Below are 7907 nucleotides of genomic sequence, written 5' to 3' on the forward strand. Positions count from 1 at the left end.
AGTGGTAGATTTGGAAACCATTTATTCATTCAATCCTATTTATTGAGTGCTTACTGTGTGCAGAGCATCTGCATAGAGATGGTAATTGAAGCCATGGAGGCAAATGTGCATTCCAAGGGAGTGGTTGTAGGTGGAGAATAGAAGGAAACCCAGACCTGAGCCTTGAGGGACCCTCTCATAGTTCGAGAGTGGCAGGAGACAAGAAGCATGTAAAAGAGACTGAGAAGAAGTGACAGGAGAGATGAGGTAAAACAGGAGAGGACAATATCACTGAAGCCGAGGGTTGATAGGAGAAGAAGGAGGTCCACAGTGCTGAAGGCAGCAGAAAGGTTGAGGAGGATTAGTCACTGGCGATCTTAGAAAGGGTAATTTTTGTGGAGCTAAGGGATTGGAAGCCAGGTTGCAGGGGAACAAAGAGAAAATTGGAGGTGAAGAAGTGAAGGCAGTGGGTGTAGATAACTTGAAGAAGGAGTTTTGAGAGAAAAAGTAAGAGGGAGATGGGGCAATAACTGGAGGGAGCCGTGGGGTCAAGGGAAGGTTTTTTCAGGATCAGTGATATACAGTCATGCTTCAAAACAAAGAGCCATTGGAAAGCGAACAGTTAAAGATCACAGTCAAGGAGGAGAGAAGGGAGGGGGCAAGTGCTTTGATAAGAGGCAAAGGGGTCGGAGGCTTAGGTGGAAGAGGTTGATTTTGAGGAAAGGCAGGAGACTCCGCTCCTAGGAAGAATGCTGAGAATCAGCATGGCCCAATGGAGAGAGCATAAGCCTGGAAGTCAGCAAGCAGGACCTGGATTCGAATCCCAGTTCCACCATTTGTCTGCTGGATAGCCTTAGGCAAGTCACTTCATTTCTCTGGGCCTCAGTTCCCTCTTCTGTAAAATGGGGATTAAAACTGTGAGCCCCTTGTGGGACGTGGACTGTATCCAATCTGATCAGCTCGTACCTATCCCAGCACTTAATATAGTGCCTGACGCATAGTGAGCGCTTATCACATACCATAAAAAACACCATCCGACGTCCTTCAACCCTGCCAGTTACATCCGTGGCATGGAATGCAACGTTATGGCCAGCTTTTTGGCTCTTCACTGCTCTTTCAGGCTGAGACCGGCATTATAACCTTTCGGAAGGGATACTGCCGCTGGCTTTGTCTGCCACGCTCCACCGGGACTGGGCGGGAGTCCTATAAGATGTCAGCAACAGAGGAGCCAAAGTCTCTTCTTCAGGGGTCAGTGGCCTCTCATGCTCCTTCATTTATTCAGTTGTATTTATTGAGCACTTGAGCACTTATTGAGCACTTCATTTATTCAGTTGAGTTTATTGTGCAGAACACTGTACTAAGCACTAGGAAAAGTACAATACAGTAAAAAAGAGAGAAAAGCCCTGCCCACAACGAGCTCACAGTTTAGTGGTGGGGAGACAGACATCAATGCAAGTAAATGGATATCCATATAAATAAGTAAAATTATAGATTTATATATAAATATTTGGGGACAGGGAGGAGTGGAAGAGCAAAGGGAGCGAGTTAAGGTGATGCAGAAGGGAGTGGGAGATGAGGAAATGTGGGGGTTAATCTGGGAAGGACTCTTGGGGGAGATGTGCCTTCAGTAAGGCTTCGAAGGCGAAGGCGGGGAGAGTAATTGTCTGGTGGATTTGAGGAGGGAGGGCGTTCCAGGCCAGAGGTAGGACGTGGGCTAGGGGCTGGGGGCAAGTTAGGCGAGATCAAGATTCAATGAGAAAATTAGCACCAGAGGAGTGAAGTGTGTGGGTTGGGTTGTAGAAGGAGAGGAGGGAGGTGAGGTAGAAGGGGGCCAGGTGATGGAGAGCTTTGATTCTTTGATATGGAGATGGATAGGCAACCACTGGAGTTACCCTGAATATGCCCTGAATGTTGCTATGGAAAGATAATCCAGGCAGTGGAGTTAAGTACCTACTGGAGTGGGCAGAATGCACTGGAGTGGGGAGAGTGTTTTTGTGGACAAGGAGCAGGAGGTAGTCAGGCACTGTTGCTGGGTGTTCCGCCCTCCCCACCCCACCGAGAGGGTGAAGGTCTGACATTTACCTGCTGATTTCCTCCATGCCGATGAACCAGCTGGAAGAATTCAGGTTCTGAAATTCATTCCAGAGCCTGAACTAATCAGGTTGGCAGTCCACCCCGAACCATTTAACTGGGGATGGGCTAGATCTCTCTTCTCGTTACAGATTAGACGCAGTATGCGGCCAAAGGCACTGGCTTAATGCTAATTTGAGGAATTGCATTTTCTAACCTTAAATTTCCACACATGTAGACTCGCAGCACGGACCTGGGAGCCAAAAGGTCAGGGGTTCTAAGCCCAAGTCCGCTGCATGTCTGCTGTGTGGTCTTAGGCAAGTCACTTCACTTCTCTGGACCTCAGTTACCTCATCTGTAAAATGGGGATTAAGACTGTAAACCCTACGTGGGACAGGGACTGTGTCCAACCTGATTTGTTTGTATCCACGCCAGAGTTTAGTAAAGTGCATGGCACAAGGTAAGTGCTTAACAAATACCACAGTTATTATTATTACTACTACTCCAGATTGACCTCTTCCACAGAAACTTCCATTTTGGTCATAATTCTTTACAGAATAAACCAGACTCCCAGGCCCACTAACACGCCTGGGGTTTGGATTGGGTAATGCGTAGTGTGTCTCCATAGTCCTGCCTCTAAACCCGCCCGGGGACCCACCTGTCACCATGGCGACCTGATGAACTGATGCATCTCAGACATTTCCATTCCCCTCTTCATCTTCATCCGCTCGACTTCTAGTGTGGAGATCTCGGGGCAGTCCCCAGAGCCCAAACAGACTGGAAGCGGAGGGAGAGAAGAAAGGATGGGATCCCAGAATCCCTGGATATCTGCCGTCAAGCAGGTATATTCTTGAGCAAATTAAGAGTCACCCACAAATAGCACTAGTAGTAGCAAAAATAGCAGCAACAGTAATGTAATAATGATAATTATAAATTATTATGGTATTTGTTAAGCACTTACAATGTGTCAAGCACTGTTCTAAGCACTGGGGAAGATAATAGTAATAATAATAACGATCATAATAATTATGGTTTTTGTTAAGCACTTACTATGTGCCGGGCACTTTACTAAGCGCTGGGTTGCATACAAGCAAATCGGGTTGGACACAGTCCTTGTCCCACGTGGGGCTCACAGTCTCAATTAAAGCTCACCTCCTCCAAGAGGCCTTCCCAGACTGAGCTCCCCTCATCCCTCTGCTCCCTCTACCCCCCTTCACCTCTCCGCAGCTAAACCTTCTTCTCCCCACTTTCCCCCTGCTCCTCCCCCTCTCCCGTCCCATCCCCTCAGCACTGTAGTCGTCCGCTCGACTGTATATATCTTCATCACCCTATTTATTTTGTTAATGAGATGTACATCACCTTGATTCTATTTATCTGCTATTGTTTTAATGAGATGTTCTTCCCCTCGATTCTATTTATTGCCATTGTTCTCGTCTGTCCGTCTCCCCCGATTAGACTGTAAGCCCGTCAAAGGGCAGGGACTGTATCTGTTACCGATTTGTCCATTCCAAGCGCTTAGTACAGTGCTCTGCACATAGTAAGCGCTCAAAAAATACTATTGAATGAATGAATCCCTATTTTACAGATGAGGTAACTGAGGCAGAGAGAAGTTAAGTGACTTGCCCAAGGTCACACAGCAGACAAGTGGCAGAGCCGGGATTAGAACCCAGGTAGTAGTAATGATAAATCATTGGGCAGGGATTGTCTCTATCTGTTGCCAAATTGTACATTCCTAGCGCTTAGTACAGTGCTCTGCACATAGTAAGCGCTCAATAAATACTACTGAATGAACGTAATACTAGTAGTAATAAGTTGTAGCAGTGGTAGTAGAAGCAGTGTGGCTTAGTGGAAAGAGCCCGGGCTTGGGAGTCAGAGGTTGCGGGTTCTAATCCCGCCTCCGCCACTTGTCAGCTGTGTGACTTTGGGCAAGTCATTTCAGTTCCCTGGTTACCTCATCTGCAAATCGGGAATTAAGACTGTGAGCCCCACATGGGACAACCTGATCACCTTGTGCCCCCACTCAGTGCTTAGAACAGTGCTTGGCACATAGTAAGTGCTTAACAGATGCCATCATAATTAGCAGTGGTAGTATTTTTTGAGCACTCATTTGATGTAGTGCACATTTCTAGGCACTTGGGAAACGACGTGTCACGTTCACTGCTCACAAGGAGCTTTTACCTACGGGGGTGACATTCATAAAATTATATACCAGCAGTATAGTCAAAATACAAAATCAAATAGCCATATTTAGAATCATTTAATCAGCGGTATTTATCACACACTGTGAGCAGGGCAGTTTACTAAGTGCATGGGAGAGTACAAAACACCAGAGCTGGTAGACATGGTCCCTCCACACACCGATTTAGAAGAGTGCTGAGGGTGACTATAAACACATTCATAATTCCTAGTATCGGCTCATTATTTCTATGGTTTGGGGTGCTGGGAAATTAATCAGGGAAGACTGGATGAAAAAGGTAGGATTGTAAGAGGGCTTTGAATAAGGCAAGAGCTGTGATCTGTCTCACTGGGGAGGAAGGGAGGGATTTGCTAGCCAGGGGAACAGCAGGAGCAGGGAGAAACAGGTGGGAGAGTTAAGAGTAAGGTACAGCTAAAGATTGGTTTGATAGGAACAAAGAGAGTGACTAGGGGAATAGAGGATGAAGAAAACAAAACGATAAGGTAGGACCAGGGGGTGGAGAGCCTTGAAGTCTACTGTGAGGGGTTTTTGTTTGATGGGGAAACACAGGAAGTCAGTGGAGGGTTTTGAGGAGATGCGGGCCAAACGATACTTCGGGCAGTTGATCCAAGCAGCAGCAAAGCTTGAAGCATAGCATTAGATTGAAGGGAGAAGAGGCTGGTCTTGTAGCAGAAATACAAGAAATAATCAAGTCATGATGAAGTGAGGGCTTGGACCAGAGGGGCGCGCAGTTTGGGTGGGGAGGAAGGGACAGATCTAGGAGATGATGTATAGAAAGAATTAGCCGTGTTTAACAGTAGACTGAAGAAAGTCTCACAGACCCGATGCCTTATCTACATGGTCCAACTTACTTCTTAATATAGGCAAATTAGGATGAATTACAAGAAAGAAGGACTGTTTACCAATCACTTTTTCCTTTCAGTAAAATAGTACCTTATTGCTCCCAGTCTCTCTTTTCCCAAAATATAGTGCAGCTGGGCCCTATTCTGTTATTACAGGTCTCTCCCAGGTAGTTACTTGGGTGCTTAGCAAGGGACATTCAGTCACAGGGGCAAGGGACATTCAGTCACAGGGAATCATAAAATATATTACTGTTGCAATAATAGTACCTTACTGCTCAGGTCTTGGCTCTGCCACTTGCTTGCTGTTTGACCTTGGGAAAGTCACTGAGCCTCTCTGAACCTCCATTTCCTCATCTGTAAAATACCTGTTCTCTCCTCTTAGACTCTGAGCCCCACTTAAGATGGGGCCTGGGTCTAATTTGATTTCCTTGTGTCTACCCCAGTGCCTGGCACTTGGAAATCACAATAAATACTATTATTAAGTCAGCAGACCTAGGTTCTCCTTTCAGTTCTTCTTCTTCTTCTTGCTCACATGTTGTGTCTTGATCGACTAAAGAACATGTTCTGGTTCATGACTCTGGCCTGAAGTTTATGGTTAGTGTGGTGAGCTTTAGCCTAATTCTCCACCTTTGTTTTATCACGTGATCATTTCAGATAGCTATCCCAGGTAGGATTTACCAGCCTGACAGCAAATACCAGTATAGAGCAGAGATCTTGTTCATGTTTTTGGACTTTTAAGAAATAATAAGAAGGCAACCTTGACTACCCCTCTCAGGGTCACACCTGGAGAGTTTCCAGTCCTCTACCAGTCTCAACTACGGGAAGGAGATTCAAGTAGAGGCATATCCATTCCATTCCTAGCTTGGGCAGTGGCTAGCGAGTGGAAGGCAATCTGCTACAAGTCAAAACTCACCTGTGCAGGGCAGCAGCGGCGTGGGAGAGAGTCAAGGGCAGAGACTCAAGTTTACCGTGCAGAAGGAGGCAATGGTAAACCGCTTCCATATTTTTATGGAGAAGACTCTGGATATACTACCAGAACGATGGCAGATGGAGGTGGGGCGTTCTGGAAGAGATGTGTCCGTGATGTCGCTATGGGTCAGAGATGACTCGATGACATTAGACAAAGCCTTGACTACACCAACCGCATTTTGGGTGTGCCTTATGAAGACTTGAGAGAAAGGAAAGTGTAGATTAGACATAGCTTCTGTTCACTATTTTTGTTATGGAAAAATAGTAATAATCATGGAACTGTTAAGTGCTTAGTATATGCCAAGCACTATTCTAAGCGCAGTTGTAGATAGAAGTTAACTGGGTTGGACACAGTCCCTGCCCCACATCGGGCTCACACTCTTACTCCCCATTTTTTACCGATGAGGTAACTGAGGCACAGAGAAGTGAAGTGACTTGCCCAAGGTCACACAACAGGTAAGTGGTGGAGTTGGGATTAGTACCCATGACTTTCTAACTCCCAGGCCTGTTCTCTAGTCACTACACCATGCTACAGCTCCATGTGGGCCCGTGAACCCCACGTGGGACAACGTGATTACCTTGTCTCCCCCTGCGGCATTTAGAACAGTGCTTGGCCCATAGTAAGTGCTTAACAAATACCTTTATTATATTATTACACCACAAAATCGGTATATTTCCAAATAAAAGACACTAGAGGTTTATGTGAGAGAACTTCCATGAGAAGGCAGGGTTTTAGTGTTTATCAAGGAAAGCTTGCTGGAGGAGATGGACTTTTCTTTCCTCGGATGGACATTTTTTCCTCCTTCTCATCTGCCACTGGAGCTATAAGTCATCGTATATCATTTAACAGGATGAAGGAACCAAATGCAAGTGAGGGTACCATTGGCATCTTTTCATAAGTCTGTGGGGGACAGAATGAACTCATTCCCAGTCTCAGCAGTTTTTCTTCCTGCTGAAAAATGATCACTGCCATTTTTTTAAAAAGGAAACTCATGCTGCCAAGCAGCTTTGCAGCCTTTCTATTTTGCACTGAGTGGGTCTCGAGAATGAAAATCCAGGATCCCTGGATTGTTTGACCTACATCACTAGTGCAGAAATAGTAACGTTCAAACTATTTCTCCCATCCTGTCCCTGGAGGATCAGTGAGACCCCCTTGGGAGCCACCAAGGGGGAAGTAATTTTCTTCCCTCCATTCCCTCCTCGGTACCAGTTCCACGGAGGTGCTGAAGGTACCAAATCCACCGATTGCCAGATGAAGGGATGAAGTCATTGTTTACTTTCCTATGGCTTTTTGGGCTGCACTCCCATTCTTGCTCATCCAGGTCTCTGACAAGATCTGGGAGCTTCCCAACAGGGCTGAAAAGAGCCAAGAGTTGCTAAGTGGAGAATGAGAGACCCCGAATCGGGTCTCTCCAGCCTGTTAGCCTGTCAGAGCCCTCTTGACTTGCCCTTCCAAGCCCCATCCCAGTCGTTCCCCACAATAGGCCCGGTTCCATTTTTTGCCCCACAGAAAAAATGAAAAGTTGGCTCCTAGGCCTTTTCTTCCATGCCACTTGAAGTGGGCACAATCCTGAATCTAGTGGAAAATCACTGAGTATATTGGCATTGGTGGTTTAGTGGTAGAATTCACACCTCCCACGTGGGTGACTCAGGTTTGATTCGAGCCCAATGCAACACCTTCTTTTCCTCTAGACTGTAAACTCGTTCTGGGCAGGGAATGTGTCTGTTGATTGTTATTTTGTACTCTCATAATGGAGCATGGGCCTGGGAGTCAGAAGGCCATGGGTTCTAATCCCAGCACTGCCACCAGTCTGCTGTATGACCTCGGGCAAGCCACTTCACTTCTCTGG

General features: G+C 46.3%; 1 non-coding gene across 1 annotated transcript; it reads left to right on the forward strand.

The window, feature by feature from the left end:
* Window positions 1-5853: 5853 nt before the first annotated feature.
* Window positions 5854-5991, forward strand: LOC114805558. The gene has a single exon (XR_003753530.1). It is a non-coding gene; the product is annotated as a small nucleolar RNA SNORA7 (small nucleolar RNA).
* Window positions 5992-7907: the final 1916 nt, after the last annotated feature.

This window comes from Ornithorhynchus anatinus, chromosome 18 (genome assembly GCF_004115215.2).
Source record: "Ornithorhynchus anatinus isolate Pmale09 chromosome 18, mOrnAna1.pri.v4, whole genome shotgun sequence".
In the NCBI taxonomy this organism is placed as follows: domain Eukaryota; kingdom Metazoa; phylum Chordata; class Mammalia; order Monotremata; family Ornithorhynchidae; genus Ornithorhynchus; species Ornithorhynchus anatinus.